Raw genomic sequence first — 16,434 nt, forward strand, 5'->3', positions numbered from 1 at the left:
TCCTGGCTTCAAGTAATCCCTTCCACTTCAGCATCCCAAAGTGCTGGAATTACAGGTGTGAGCCACCATGTCTGGCCCCTGGATTTTTTGTAAAGTGCATTTTATCATATTCTTTTTCCTCTTCCCCCTCCTCTTCCACTCCCCCTCCTCCTTTTCCTTCTATTTCATTTTCTAATCATGACTTATTAAAAGGTCCCAGCCCCTGTGGGAGGTCCACAGTTCCCCAACCAAACGGGAAAAATAGGCTCACACACCTAGTTTGTGAATGAATACCTTATATTCACATTATTTAATGCTTACAGTAACCCCTTTTTACTGGTGGCAGGATTAAGAGCCTTAACCTAGGAACGGAGGAGCCCGGGTTCGAACCCACATCTGGGGCGCTGGGAGTGTGGCTCCTCCCAGGGCTGCCGGGTTTCCTAGTCGCATCTCAAGGCAGCCCCAACGGGCAGCGCCCCATCCTATGGCCGCCTGTGCCCTCTTGCGGCGGCTTCCGGAACTACAGGTCGCCTTCCGGTCCCAGAAGTGAATGAGGGGTCCCCCGGGGGCTGTGCTAAGGACGGCCTGTGGCAGGGCCACTCCACACCCCTCAGCGTCCAGGCCACACAGACACAGAACGCAAGAGAGAGACTGACCCACCCACACACCGGTACCCACAGACGCAGAGACCGAGGCAGAAATGACGGGATTGCCGCAGACCGGCCAGGAGCAGGGACAGACAGCGGCTCCGCAGGCTCTGGTGGGACTGGGCTGAGGCCACGCTCGTGTTTTCACCACACCCTCTCTCAACTATAACTACCTAATAAAACTTAAAATTGTCCTATAAATAGATAGGGGGGGCGCGTGTTTGTTTGTTTGTTTGTTTGTTGAGATAGGGTCTCGCTCTATCCCCAGGCTGGAGTGCAGTGGCGCAATCTCGGCTCATTGCAACCTCCCCCTCCTGGGCTCAAGCAATCCTCCCACTTCAGCCTCCCGAGTAGCTGGGACTACAGGCTCGTGCCACCACTCCCAGCTAATTGGTGTATTTTTTGCAGAGACGAGGTCTTGCTATGTTGCCGAGGCTGGTCTTAAACTTCTGGGCTCAAGCCATCCTCCTGCCTCAGCCTCCCCAAATTCCCGGGATTACAGGCGTGAGCCACCACACCTGGTCAATACATGTACTCAGAGGGGGACTTTATCTATTGCTACTCTCAAGTGGAAAATTTGTGTCACTTTCATAGGCAATAACAATGAAAGTGAACAGGATAAAAACAAAACAATGTTATTAAATGGTGTTGGATGCTTCCCCACAGAGGCTGTGCAGGATGAGTGCTCTGCTCAGAAACGAGTTTTAGCAAAGTGTGAGGACAGTTTTGCAAACATGTTTCATATTCCAACTCAGTAGACACAATTTTTCACAAAGTAACATTCTTCCTTTTCTGATATTTTCTACTGTATGTTATTCCATCTATTTCGTTTTATCTTTTAAAGCACTCGAAGGTGGGTAGAGGCAAGAAGTATAAAAACAGGTGGGGGTCGAGGCTGAGCGGCGGTAGTGAGGGCTCATACCTTCCACTTTTGTGCATGTTCAGATTTAATTTGCAAATTAAAAAGAAGTTTTTTGTTTGTTTGTTTGTTTGTTTGTTTTTTCTTTTTTTGAGATGGAGTTTCGCTCTGTCGCCCAGGCTGGAGTGCAGTGGCGCAGTCTTGGGTCACCGCAAACTCCGCCTCCCGGGTTCACGCCATTCTCCTGCCTCAGCCTCCCGAATAGCTGGGACTACAGGCGCCCGCGACCACACCCGGCTAATTTTTTGTGTTTTTAGTAGAGACGGGGTTTCACTGTGTTAGCCAGGATGGTCTTGATCTCCTGACCTCGTGATCCGCCCGCCTCGGCCTCCCAAAGTGCTGGGATTACAGGCGTGAGCCACCGCACCCGGCCTTAAAAAGAAGTTTAAAAAAAACTAGTTTGGATTCAGTATACTAACTTTATAGCTCACTAAGCGGTCACACCCCATAATTGGAAAAACTGTGTGCAAAATACGTAAAGCCCTAACACTGTGCAGAGATTTTACCTGGACATAATCAGCAGATTGAAAGTGAATGAAGAAGGAAATTGCCCTCCCACTGTAGTTGATTATCTACTGAGGTGGCCACCAAGAACTCCTCCCCGCCCTGTGCACTCCGCCACCCCCACATCCAGAGGTGAAGCCTATTTGCCCTCCCCTTGCATCTGGCCTGGCCTTGTGGCTGTTTTCACCCCTAGAATGCACCCCCACTAGGATGCACCAGAAGCAATGCTCTGGGACTTCCAAGTTAAGACCTCAAGAGGACTAGCAGCTTCTGATTGTTATCATTTGGGATGCTCCTTCTGGCAATGAGCCACCACTTTGTGAGGAAGCCCAAGAAGCAACACAGAAAGACCCATGCTCTCGTGTTTGCACCACACCCTCTCTCAACTATAACTACCTAATAAAACTTAAAAAAACACTGAGGCCCTGGGCTAACAGCTCCAGCTAAGCTTCTAGCTGGCAGCCAGCAGCAACTGCCAGCCGCATACTTCCTATCCATGCCTATGGCTTCACACCTCGAAAACACAGGATGACCCGGCGCGGTGGCTCACGCCTGTAATCCCAGCACTTTGGGAGGCCGAGGCGGGCGGATCACGAGGTCAGAAGATCGAGACTATCCTGGCTAACACGGCGAAACTCCATCTCTGCTAAAAATACAAAAAATTAGCCGGGCGTGATGGCGGGCGCCTGTAGTCCCAGCTACTCGGGAGGCTGAGGCAGAAAAATAGCGTGAACCCGGGAGGTAGAGCTTTCAGCGAACCGAGATCGGGCCACTGCACTCCAGCCTGGGCGACACAGCGAGACTCTGTCTCAAAACAAACAAACAAACAAACAAACAAACAAACACAGGATTCCCAGTTAAAATTGATTTTTGAAAAGATAGTGAAAAATTATTATCACTATTATTTTTATTTTTTATTTTTTTGAGACAGAGTCTGGCTCTGTCGCCCTGGCTGGAGTGCGGTGGCATGATCTTGGCTCACTGCTACCTCCGCCTCCCGGGTTCAAGCGAGTCTCCTGCCTGAGCCTCCCAAGTAGGTGGGACTACAGGCAAGCACCACCACTCCTGGCTAATTTTTATATTTTTAGTAGAGACGGGGTTTCGCCATATTGGCCAGGCTGGTCTCGAACCCCTGACCTTGTGATCTGCCCACCTCGGCCTCCCAAAGTGCTAGGATTACAGGTGTGAGCCACTGCGCCCGGCCTGAAAAATTATTTAGTATAAGTATGCCCCAAATAACATGGGACATTCTCATACCAAAAAAAAAAAAATCATTCATCGTTTTCTAATTTAACTGGGAGTCCTGTATTTTTATTTGATATATTCAACAACCCTGCGGACTTTCTCTGGCTTCAAGAGAATGCTGAGCCCGGGCGAAGGGCAAAGGAACAATGAGGACAAGTGCCACCCTCTCCAGCCCTTGTTGGGACACTTCCGAGCTGTGCTCGCCCGGGAGCGCTGAGCCTCTGCTGCCTGCAGCGGTGACCTGCTCCTTCTCGGCTTTCACCCCTTGATCTCACTTCCCCACACGCCTGCTGGTGCCTCCTAGGGTTACCTCCCAAAGAAACTCCCAGTACCGAAATTCTTGTCTCAGGGTCTTTTTTTTGAGACGGAGTCTCGTCCTGTCGCCCAGGCTGGAGTGTAGTGGTGCAATCTTGACTCAGTGCAACCTCCACCTCCTGGGTTCAAGCAATTCTCCTGCCTCAGCCTCCCGAGTAGCTGGGACTACAGGCGTGTGCCACCACGCCTGGCTAATTTTTTGTATTTTTTAGTAGAAGCAGGGTTTCACTATGTTGGCCAGGACGGTCTCGATCTCCTGACCTCATGATCCACCCGCTTCGGCCTCCCAAAGTGCTGGGATTACAGGTGTGAGCCACCGCGCCCGGCCTATTTTAGAACTCAAACCAAGACAAGAAGAGCTGGGTAAACGCTAACTTTAATGATGGCCATTATTCCAATTATTCACCCGCATTTCCTCTTACTGTAGAGGAAAATAAACAGGAATGTAATAATCACAGCTAACATTAATTAAGCCCCTACTGGATATGATACATGTTCCGGGTGTACTAACTCACTTCTCACCAACAACCGTCTGAAATATCTTTAAGTCCCTTTTCCACACGGGGAAACAAAGGCAGAGAGAGCCTAAGCAACTTAACATCTCATTGCCAGCAAGCAACAGCAGCAGAATTCACACCTAGAAAGTGGGGCTTAATAAAATGTAAAATTGTTCTATAAATAGATAAAGTGTTATTAAAAAGAAAAATAGAATGAATTTTGAAATGTTAATTAATTAATTAATTAATTATTTGAGATGGAGTCTCGCTTTGTCGCCCAGGCTGGAGCGCAGTGGCGTGATCTCGGCTCACTGCAAGCTCTGCCTCCCGGGTTCACGCGGTTCTCCTGCCTCAGCCTCCCGAGTAGCTGGGACTACAGGAGCCCGCCACCACACCCGGCTAATTATTTTGTATTTTTAGTAGAGACGGAGTTTCACCGTGTTAACCGGGATGGTCTCCATCTCCTGACCTTGTGATCGGCCCGCCTCGGCCTCCCAAAGTGCTGGGATTACAGGCGTGAGCCACCGCACGCGGCCTATGCATTTTATTTTATTTGTTTATTTATTTATTTATTTATTTATTTATTTATTTATTTATTTTGAGACGGAGTCTTGCTCTGTCCGCCAGGCTGGAGTGCAGTGGCGCGATCTCGGCTCACTGCAAGCTCCGCGGCCCGGGTTCACGCCATTCTCCTGCCTCAGCCTCCCAAGTAGCTGGGACTACAGGCGCCCACCAACACGCCCGGCTAATTTTTTTGTATTTTTAGTAGAGACGGGGTTTCGCCGTGTTAGCCAGGATGGTCTCGATCTCCTGACCTCGTGATCCGCCTGCCTCGGCCTCCCAAAGTGCTGGGATTACAGGCTTGAGCCACCGTGCCCGGCCTCATTTTATTTTTAAGACAGGGTGTCCCTCTGTTACCCAGGCTGGAGTGCAGTGGTACAATCATGGCTCACTTCAACCTCGAACTCCTGGGATCAAGTGATCCTCTCAGCTCAGCCTCCTGAGTAGCAGGTGGGCAACACTCAGGGCCCACGTGTTCACATTAGGCCACAGTGCCTCTCCAACCCCCAGAATGAAATCCAAGCCCCTTGGCCTGGTCCTCAAGTCTTTCTCTGACCTGGTCATCCCTGTCACCTGCCCTCTCTTCTCCAGCTACCTTGAATCACTTGAAGAATCTCCATGCCTCACACCTTTCATTGCTGTTCCTTTTGCCTTGAACACCCTTCCTCCTCGTCATTCCCACTTTTCAAGTCTCACATCAGCGTGCACTGCCTCCTCCAGGAAGCCTCTCAGCACTCACCCCAGAGTCTGTCAGGCTCCTCTAGGTTCCCACGGCCTCCCAGCTGTCCCCTAGTTGATCACAAGCACAAGCTCTGGAAGAGTTGATACAGGAGCAGGTGGCCGAGTGAGAGGCACCATGAGGAGTGGGCGGCTGAGTGAGAGGCACCGTCCTGCCCCATGGTTAGCTCAAAAATCGATAAACCAGTACCCAGTGGGCACCTACTGTGTGCAAGGCACTGTTCTCAGTGCTGGGGCTACCCATGGAAGTAGACAGACAAAAATCCCCACACTAACAGGCCGACTTTCTCCTGGGCAGGCAGACGATAAACACAGTAAGTAGGACGGAGAGCTGGGAGGTGGCCCAAGGAGAGCACACGAGGGAGGATGCTGGGCGTTCGTGTCATTTGCATGGCTACGACAGCGTGCTGCGAGGGCACCGATGTTCCCACCTCCCCATGAGGCCTCCCCTAGCATCCTCCAACACACACTGGCCCCTCCAGCTTCACTTCTTCTTTTTTTTTTTTTTTTTTTTTTTTTGAGATGAAGACTTGCTCTGTCGCCCAGGCGGGAGTGCAGTGGCCCGATCTCAACTGACTGCAACCTCTGCCTCTCGGGTTCAGGCGATTCTCCTGCCTCAGCCTTCCGAGTAGCTGGGACTACAGGCGCCCACCACCATGCCTGGCTAATTTTTGTATTTTCAGTAGAGACGGGGTTTCACCATGTTGGCCTGGCTGGTCTCCAACTCCTGACCTCAGGTGATCCGCCCGCCTCAGCCTCCCAAAGTGCTGGGAAGACAGACATGAGCCACCACGCCCGGCTTTTTTTTTTTTTTTTTTTTTTTTTTTTTTTAAGACTGAGTCTCGCTCTTGTTGCCTAGGCTGGAGCGCAATGGCACGATCTCAGTTCACTGCAACCTCTGCCTCCCAGGTGCAAGTGCTTCTCCTGCCTCAGCCTCCCGAGTAGCTGGGATTGCAGGCATGCACCACCATACCTGACTCATTTTTTATTTTTGGTAGAGAGGGGGTTTCTCAATGTTGGTCAGGCTGGTCTCAAACTCCTGACCTCAGGTGATCCGCCCGCCTCGACCTCCCAAAGTGCTGGGATTACAGGCGTGAGCCACCGCGCCCGGTCTGGCTTCACTTCTTTAAGCAGTCACCCTGTGCTAGACAACTGACATTCCGCGTTGTGTTTATTGTTTATTGCCTGTCCCCTCTGTGTCAGCTTCCTGAGGCAGTGACTTTGCTCATCCTTGTCCCTGCTGTATCGCCGGTGCCCAACTCGGTATCTAGCACACGGTAAGTACTCAGGGAAGAGTTGTGGAGGATACATTTTGCGGAGGGGGAAAATGAATCTCAGGGAAGGAAGATGATTTGCTCGAGGCCACATGAAAATTAGAAGGCAGGACAGGGATTTGAGCAGGATCTGTGGCTCCGAGACCGAGGCTCCTCTCCCGGTGACTCTTCCCGGGATTCTGGCCTCATTTGGACCTCCAGGGCCCCCGACCTGAGCCTGGGGCAGAGCTGGGACCCAGGCGGGCGAGGCTGAGCGGCTAGCTGAGAGTCGCCAGCAGAGGGCGCTGTCTACGCGTGTCCGGGCGCAAGGAGGCCCCAGTGGGGCTGAGCCCGGGTAGAAAGAGGGAGCGGCGGGTTGTGGGGTGGTGGGGCAGTGGGGCGACAGGATGGGGAAGAGACTAAGGCGGGGCGCGCGGGGGGGGGGGGGGCGCTGTGGGAACCTGCAGGAGAACTTTACTAGCTGGATAAAGGCAGGTTTCCCAGGAGTTTATTTTGTAACTGTATGCTGAAAAATAAATGGGAGGTGGCGTTTGAGAAAGCGAAGTGTGTTCCAGGTTGAGAGAGCAGCATGTGTGAAGGCCCCGAGCCGGCCTCCGGACCTTTTCAGTATGCATCTTGGTCAGGGGAGGATGGTCGGCCAGGGCACACGCATGGCCCCCTGGAGTCGTGCGGCTCTGGCCTTGGTGAGTCTTCAGGCACAGACTGAGGCGTAAAGGAGGTGCTCCTGCCAAAATTTAATTTCGCCCAGGCATGGTATCCCAGCACCTTGAGAGGCCAAGGTGAGAGGATTGCTTGAGGCCAAGAGTTCGAGACCAGCCTGGGCAACATAGTGAGATGCGATCTCTACAAAAATTTTAAAAATTAGCCAGGTGTGGTGGCATACACTTGTAGTCCCAGCTACTCTGGAGGCTGAGGTGGAAGGATCACTTGAGCACAAGAAGTGGAGGCTGCAGTGAGCTGAAGGGGCCACTGCACTCCAGCCTGGGTGACAGAGCAAGACCCTGTCTAAAAAACAAACAAAGAAGTAAATCCCCTAGTCTCAGGTATTCTGTTAGAGCAACACCAAACACACTAAGGCAGGAGGAAGGGGCTGGGTGGGCTCCCACAGTCCTGTCCAGCCACTGGGCCCGTGCAGCACAGCACTTCCCGGGTGCATCGGCATTGAGCCTTTCCTGAGTGCTGCTGCCATCTGTCCTCCAGTTACGAAGGGAACGAGAGACCCAGAAGGGGTGGGGCTGGCCCACGGTCTCCCTTGCTCACAGCCCTGGGCTGGAGCCCTTGTGCAGAGCTGCCTCCTGGTCAGCCAGGAAAGGCTCACTGGAGGAGGAGGGGTAGGTCAGGCATCTTCCCGGCCTCAGAACAGGATATGGGTGGGGGATGTTGGTGTGTCCTACACTGGGGCCTGCCCACCTTCTTCCCCCAGTGTTCCTCCATCCTGCTCTGAGCACTGTGCAGAGGACCCCGGACTATGGGGTTCATCCTTTCCTAGGGAGCTTTCAAGGGCCCACACAGCCTGCTCCCCACACCCCACGGAGGCGCAATGATAGCAGAATTACTGGCACTGTTAACCTGCTGGAGTTGGAACCTGGAGTCCTGGAGGGTCAGAAGTCAAGCTGGGGGACTGGGGGGACTGCCTGCACTGGCCACTGCAGTGCAGAGAAGCTGAGGTGACCACAATCTGAGAGACTGGAGACCAGGGCTGGGTGAGGGTGCATGGGAAACGGGTGCGTGGGAACTGGGTGAATGGGTACCGAGTGGATGGGGACTGGGTGGATGGGGACTGGGTGGGTGGGGACTGGGCGGATGGATACTGGGTGGGTGGGGACTGGGTGGGTGGGGACTGGGCGGATGGATACTGGGTGGATGGGGACTGGGTGGGTGAGGACTGGGCGGATGGATACTGGGTGGATGGGGACTGGGTGGGTGGGGACTGGGCGGATGGATACTGGGTGGATGGGGACTGGGTGGGTGAGGACTGGGCGGATGGATACTGGGTGGATGGGGACTGGGTGGGTGGGGACTGGGTGGATGGGGATTGGTAGATGGGGATTGCTAGATGGGTACTGGGTGGATGGGGATTGGTGGATGGGGACTGGGTGGATGGGGATTGGTGGATGGGTACTGGGTGGATGGGGATTGGTAGATGGGTACCGGGGATGGGGATTGGTGGGTGGGGACTGGGTGGATGGGGATTGGTAGATGGGTACCGGGGATGGGGATTGGTGGGTGGGGACTGGGTGGATGGGGATTGGTGGATGGGGACTGGGTGGATGGGAACTGAGTAGATGGACACTGGGTGGATTGGGACTGGTGGATGGGGACTGACTGGATGGAAGGAGGGCAGGGGGCCAGGTGGGGCCAGGCAGCCTGCCTGCTCTGCTGAGCGGCCTGGACCCAGGGGCTGCCTCTCCCAGGCCTCAGTCTCATCGTCTATAGAATGGAGTTTCCAGAGATGGTCTGAGGCCCCTTCCAACTACCTGCAATGTGCTGGGTCCCAGGTCCACGGGAAGGACTGGTTCCTAGGGTCTTCCTTCCCAGCAAATTGTCCCTCCTGCTCCTGGCAGCAAAAGCTTCCCAGGATAATATTATCAATAATAATATTGTCCCCCCTCCTCCTCTGCCTCTTCTTCTTGTGTTTCTATATTCCAGGAACTTTCCTAAATGGTTCATTTATTTATCAGATAATTTAATCCCCCACAATCCCATGAGTAAGAGACATTTACTGATCCCTTTTTATAGATGAGGAAACAGACTCAGGGAGGGGAGGTGACTTGCCAGAGCCACACAGCTGGCAATCTGGCTCCCGTACCTCCGCGTCCCTGAGGTCACTTTAGTGCCCCCGCCGCATGCCAGGGATAAAGAGACTCGAGACCTTACCGCAACTCACGGAGACCTATGTGGCTGCATGTGTCACCCCCAGGCAGAGTGACTTGAAGGGCCCAGGGAGGGGCCTCTTTTCATCCCGGGGACTGCCAAGCCCTGGAGTCCAGCTGGGCATGGGCAGTCAGCCCGGGCTGGGGGATGGTGCCTGGCTGCTAGGGTGCTGGTCCTAGCACGGCAGGCATGGGTTAAAATCCCAGCTGTGCCACCTTCTGCTGTGTGATTCCAGGCACGTGACCTTTCCGCTTGGTGCCTCAGTTTCCCCTTCTGTGGAACGGGGATAATAGCAACGCCTCTTCTATAAGGCAAGGTGGTTGTGAGGATTCAATGAAGCAACACACGAAAGCACTCGCCTGCCTGGTCCCGTGGGTTCTCCACAGGATAGGGAACCCATGGAAGCCACGCCCAGCTAATTTTTTTGTATATTTTTAGTAGAGACAGGGTTTCACCATGTTGGCCAGGCTGGTTTCAAACTTCTGACCTCGAGTGATCCACCCACTTCAGCCTCCCAAAGTGCTGGGGTTACAGGCCTGAGCCATGGCTCCTGGCTGTTTGTTTTTTGAGACAGGGTCTCACTTTGTCGCCCAGGCTTGAGGGCAGCGGTGCTATCGTAGCTCATCGCAGCCTTGATCTCCTGGGCTCAAGTGATCCTCCCACTTCAGCCTCCTGAGTAGCTGGGACTACACGTGCACACTACCATGCCTGGCTAGTTTTTTATTTTGTAGAGGTGGGATTTCACCATGTTACCATGGTCTTGAACTCCTAAGCTCAAGTGATCCACCCACCTCAGCCTCCCAAAGTGCCGGGATTATAGGCATGAGCCACCATGCCCAGCTTGAATGGCCGCTTTTGATGGAGCACTTACTATGTGTCGCTAAACCCCTCTGAGCCTCAGTTTCCTCCTTTGTAGTGTGGGACTTGCTCGAGGACTCACTGCTGGCCTTGGGGAGCAGAGAACCCAGGTCTCTGTGATTCCGAAGTCCAGGTTCTTCCACCTGCAACTGCAGTTTCCAGAATTGGTCCCACCCCAGGAGGATCAGCCAGGTGGTATGAGATCCTGCTCGGGGCTGTGAAAAGGGAATGGGAAGTCAGGGCACCCTGCCTGGTCCCACGCTGATCCACCGGGGGTACCCATCCGAGAAATAGGGGTGGGGACCAGACTGGATGACGCAAATGGCATGTGGCATTGATCACTGGCCCCTCACCCTGGCCACGGCCTCCAGGTGGGCAGAGTGCACTCCCTGTCTCTTGACTCTGGGCTCAGCCATGTAATTTGCTTTGGTCCATGGGATGGCAGTGGCTATAACAAGACCAAAGGCTTGAGGTGCACTTCCACAGTGGGGCTGTCTTCTTGTGCTTCTGCTATGAGAAGATCGTCCCCCTGAATGGCTGCCGGCCCTTCAGCCTCGCCCCGCCAAGCGACACATGGAACAGCCAGAGCCCAGCCTAGAGCCTGTATCCCAGCCTAGCCTGAGGCAGAGCTGCCCAGCGAAGACCAACTGACCTTCAGCTAACCTGCAGATGCATCGGGGGAATTAAATGATTGTTCTAAGCCACTGAGTTTTGGGGTGGTTTGTTATGTGGCATTATTGCAGTGGTAGCTAATACAAGCCCGGTATCACTCTACAACTCTTGGACTCTGAGCTGCATTTGCGTCCTGAATCCATCACTTACTGAGAATCAGGTCTTTATTATTATTATTAATTTTACTCTATCAATTTCAAGTTTTCCATAAGAGACATAGATAACATAAAGGCCAAAGATTTTGGGCGACAAAACAGAGATAACTACAAAATCTCTGGCAAACAACAGTCGCTACCTTTGCACCAAGCTGAGCTCTGAGCTTCCTGACAGGCATGGCAAAGAGAGGAAGAAGATGCACTACCCATATGCTGGGGAGCATTAAGGTCCTACGGGCTGCGTCCCATGGGCTGGCGACCTCCCACTGGGGCCCTCTTCACATTGCCGTGGGATCCCAGCGTTTTCCCCAGCTTTCCTTCTTCCAGACCCTGCTCCAGTATCACCCCAACTTGAAGCCTTCCTGGCTGTTAGAATGTCTTACAGCCGATTGCCTCCGTCACTGATTGGTTCATCCCGTATCTGCTGGCATCAACCTATGTTGTGCTTAGAAAAGACTTATAGAGGCCGGGCGTGGTGGCTCACGCCTGTAATCCCAGCACTTTGGGAGGCCGAGGAGGGTGGATCATGAGGTCAAGAGATTGAGACCATCCTGGCCAACATGGTGAAACCCTGTCTCTGCTAAAAAAAATGCAAACAAATCAGCCGGGCGTGGTGGCGGGCGCCTGTAGTCCCAGCTACTTGGGAGGCTGAGGCAGGAGAATCACTGGAACCCAGGAGGCAGAGGTTGCAGTGAGCTGGGATTGTGCCGCTGCACTCCAGCCTGGCGACAGAGCGAGACTCCGTCTCAAAAAAAAAAAAAAGAAAGAAAGAAAGAAAGAAAAGAAAAGATGTATTGAGGCTGGGCGCGGTGGCTGACGCCTGTAATCCACCAAGGCGCGCGGATTGCCTGAGCTGAGGAGTTCCAGACCAGTCTGGGCAACACGGTGAAACTCCCGTCTCTACTAAAATACAAAAGAAATTAGCCAGGCGTGGTGGCATCCGCCTGTAGTCCCAGCTACTCGAGAAGCTGAGGCAGGAGAATGGCTTGAACCCAGGAGGTGGAGGTTGCAATGAGCCGAGATTGCGCCACTGCATTCCAGCCTGGGCGACAGAGCGAGACTCCATCTCTGAAAAAAAAAAAAAAAAAGAAAAGACTTGGCCGGGCACAGTGGCTCATGCCTGTAATCGCAGCACTTTGGGAAGCTGAGGTGGGCAGATCACGAGGTCATCAGGAGATCGAGACCATCCTGGCTAACACAGTGAAAACCCGTCTCTACTAAAAATACCAAAAATTAGCCGGGCGTGGTGGCGGGCGCCTGTAGTCCCAGCTACTCGGGAGGCTGAGGCAGGAGAATGGCGTGAACCCAGGAGATAGAGCTTGCAGTGAGCCGAGATCGCCCCACTGCACTCCAGCCTGGGCCACGGGGCGAGACTGCGTCTCAAAAAAAAAAAAAAAAGAAAAAGAAAAGAAAAGACTTATCGAGTGAATAATGAATAAATGAATGAATGAGGAAATGAATTTACAGATGGGGAAGTGAATTAATGAAGTTAAAAGCAATACATCGAAGAAAGTGTTTGCTTACCTGAGTCTGATTAGGGGAAGGAGCCCTGAGCGGAGGCTCCGTCGTTTGGGGTGGTCTTGCCTATATATTTGTAAAGAATGCTTGAGAAGCTTCTTGAGGGGTTCTGGGAGCTGAGGATCACATCAGAATTCTAGCTGAGAACAATTTGTCAGCTGTCACAGTGCAGAGCATGGTGGTTGAACTCAAATGCCGCCCAGCAGATGACAGGGACACTTTCCACCTAGTTCAGGAACATAAGCTAAGGCACTTCAGAGAGGTTTTTTTGTTTGTTTGTTTTTAATTTTTTTGAGACAGGGCCTCACTCCGTCACCCAGGCTGACTGCAGTGGTGCGGTCTTGATTCACTGCAGCCTGGAACTCTTGGGCTCAAGGGATTCTCCCATCTCAGCCTCCTCAGTAGCTGGGATCACAGGCTTGCACCACTATGCCCGGCTAATTTTTTAATTTTTTTCCAGAGAGGGGGGTCTCGCTTTGTTGCCCAGGCTGCTCTCAAACTCCTGGCCTCAAGTGGTCCTTCCCCCTCGGCCTCCTGAAGTGCTCAGATTACAGGCGTGAGCCACCGTGCCCAGCTGGGGAGTATTTTTATGTCCCCAAAATGCAGGATCTGCCTCCAGTTGATTTGTCTTTAGTGAATAAGGATGAAAATGCCATCTATTTCCTGGAAAATTCTCTTGGCCTTCAACCAAAAATGGTTAAAACAGATCTTGAAGAAGAGCTAGTTGAGTGGGGCAAAATGGGAGCCTATGGTCATGAAGAAGGCAGCATCCTTGGGATACTGAGATGAGAGTATCGTAGGCCTACGGAAGGACCATAGGAGCCTACGGGAAAGAAATAGCCCTAGTGAATGCGCTGACTCTTAATCTACATCTTCTACTGTTATCCAGGGTCTCACTCTGTTGTCCAGGCTGGAGTGCAGTGGCACAACCACAGCTCACTGCAGCCTCAACTTCCCAGGCTCAGGTGATCCTCCCATCTTAGCCTCCCAGGTAGCTGGGACTACAGGCACACACCACCACGCCAGACTAGTTTTTGTATTTTTTTGTAGAGATGGGGTCTTGCCATGATGCACAGGCTGGTCTGGAACTCCTTGGATTACAGGTGGGAGCCACCGCGCCCAGCCTTAGTCCAGTTATTGTTTAAGCCTTTACCAAATGGTATAAAATTCTTATAGAAGCCGAAGCTTTCTCCTTTAATCATGATACTATTGAGTCACAGCTACAACTCCATGGAGTTAACATTGAGGAAAGTGGGGATTATAAAGCCAAGAAGGGGGAAGAAACCTTAAGAATAAAGGATATTGGCCGGGTGCGGTGGCTCATGCCTGTAATCCCAGCACTTTGAGAGGCCGAGGCCGGTGGATCACCAGAGGTCAGGAGTTTGAGACCAGCCTGGCCAACATGGTGAAACCTCGTCTCTACTAAAAATACAAAAATTAGCCGGGCGCGGTGGCAGGCGCCTGTAATCTCAGCTACTCTGGAGGCTGAGGCAAGAGAATCGCTTGAACCCGGGAGGTGGAGGTTGCAGTGAGCTGAGATCGTGCCATTGCACTCCAGGCTGGGGGACAAGAGAGAGACTTTGTCTTAAAAAAAAAAAAAAAAAAAAGATACAAAAAAAATTAGCTGGGTGTGGTGATGCATGCCTGTAATCCCAGCTACTCAGGAGGCTGAGACAGGAGAATCACTTGAACCCGGGAGGTGGAGGTTGCAGTGAGTCAAGATAGCATCACTGCACTCCAGCCTGGGTGACAGAGCAAGACTCCATCTCAGAAAAAATAAAATAAAATAAAATATAAAATAAAATAAAATAAAAGATATCCCTGAAGCAACTGAGAAGGGAGGAGGCTCGATTACGGCGATCCTGTTCAGTGGGCTGCATTTTTATACTGGGCAGCTCTTTAATATACCTGCTACCACGAAAGCTGGACAAGTGAAGAGATGTTTTGCTGGCTTGATCTAGCATGTACAGTTGGAAATGCTGAACTCCACTTACATGACAGAAGAGTTGACTTTGCCCACTGGTGTTCCCACAATAATTTGAATGGAGGAGCAGGAGGTCTGGCAGGTGCTTTTTCCGTGAAAAGCATGCCCATATGATTAAAGCTGTGCTGGTGGGGTGGTTTGACTGTGAACTCAGCATCAGATTTGAGATGGATAACCAACTGCAGTTAATCCCTGGGGTCAGTGGATTCCAAATCTCAAATCCTCCCATTTTGTTGGTCTGTTTCTCACACACTAGTTTAGAGATCTTTAGGCAGGCAGCGATTAAAGCATTGTGGAGAAAATCTATTTTGCTAACTGGTTATCTGGAATACCTGATCTAGCACTGCTATGGCAAAAACAAAGCAGAATCTGAGAAGCCAATGGTGACCTGGAGGGGACCATTACTCCATCCCATATGGAGGATCAGGGCTGCCAGCTGACACTAACATTTTTCTGTTCCAAAGAAAGGTGTTTTCCACGAGGTAGAAAAAAGAAGAGTGGTTTATGACAAGTGGAATCCAAATGTCATTCAAGTGGCTCCAGTTCCTTTCTATCATTCTTTCCATGATGTGTATAAATTTATCAATCTGGGCTGGGTGCGGTGGCTCACACCCGTAATCTCACCACTTTGGGAGGCCGAGGCCAGAGGATCACTTGAGCCTAGGAGTTTGAGAACAGCATGGACAACAGAGTGAGACCCTGTCTCTACAAAAGAACCAAAAAAAATGTATTTTTAATTAGCCAGGCATGATGGCACACACCTATAGTCCCTGCTACCCAGAAGGCTGAGGCAGGAGGATCACTTGATCCCAGGAGATCAAGGCTGTAGTGAGCTGTGATGGCACCACTGCACTCCAGCCTGGGCAAGACAGTGAGACCCTGTCTCCAAAAAAAAAAAAAAAATTATCAATCTGCTCACTTCTGTACTTCACTCTGCGGAAACAAAAAATTAGCAGTGTTTTCTAGAACAATTTACGCAAATTATACTGAAGGCTGATGTGTGTTTTTTTTTTTACCATTATTCAATTTTTAGTTATTGAAAGTATTTTACAATTGATGGCATGTAGCTGGCAGTAAGTTATATACTTTACAGAAAAAAGATAAGTAAATGAAACAAGTAAGACTAAGGAGTGATGGGTGGGCTAAGGAAACTGCTTTTATTTTATCCAAGTTTATTGAAAACCTCCTGTACTTATCCCTGAGAGAGGATGCAGATATGGCCCCTGCTTATGCGTAGCACAGGTCTGAGGTGGGGAGGTAGATCCAGACCCAGCCAATCATGACTGAAGGTGATCAGTGCTGTGACAAAGGAGTCCCAGGGACTGAAGGGCCCAAGAAAGCCCCAGTCCATCCTGGAGGTCAGGGAAAGCTCCCTGGGGATGGAAAGAAATGGGTTGTATAGGAATTTGCCAGGGGAAGAGGTGGGAGAAGATGGAGCAACATGAGCAAAGGGTGAGGAACGAGAAGAACTAAGCAAATGTGCAGGAGAAATAAATGGAGCTTCTAGAAATTTAACACCTAGTAACATATTAAAAACTCAATGGACAGTTTAAACGACAGTTTAGACAAAGCTAAATAGAGAATTCATGATCTGGAAGATGGATTTGAAGAAATTATCCAGAATTCAACCCAGAAAGAAAAATAAATGGAAAATAGAGGGGAAAAAAAAGAAGAATTCAACCTGAGAAAGCTGG

At 51.4% G+C, this 16,434-nt stretch overlaps 2 long non-coding RNA genes and 1 pseudogene across 2 annotated transcripts; 2 read left to right on the top strand and 1 right to left on the bottom strand.

Moving 5' to 3' along the window:
• Positions 1-6,443: 6,443 nt before the first annotated feature.
• Positions 6,444-11,209, top strand: LOC134732366 (uncharacterized). Its single transcript, XR_010115459.1, has 3 exons — positions 6,444-6,682; positions 10,470-10,603; positions 10,898-11,209. It is a non-coding gene; the product is annotated as an uncharacterized lncRNA (long non-coding RNA).
• On the bottom strand, positions 7,150-11,054 carry LOC129462843 (uncharacterized). The gene is made up of 2 exons (XR_008650970.2): positions 10,425-11,054; positions 7,150-7,444 (listed from the first exon to the last, which is right to left on the bottom strand). It is a non-coding gene; the product is annotated as an uncharacterized lncRNA (long non-coding RNA).
• A 239-nt stretch (positions 11,210-11,448) lies between the features above and the next one.
• LOC129463011 (kynureninase-like) lies at positions 11,449-15,693 on the top strand (annotated as a pseudogene).
• The last annotated feature ends 741 nt before the right edge of the window (positions 15,694-16,434 follow it).

This window comes from Symphalangus syndactylus, chromosome 14, assembly GCF_028878055.3.
Source record: "Symphalangus syndactylus isolate Jambi chromosome 14, NHGRI_mSymSyn1-v2.1_pri, whole genome shotgun sequence".
NCBI lineage: Eukaryota > Metazoa > Chordata > Mammalia > Primates > Hylobatidae > Symphalangus > Symphalangus syndactylus.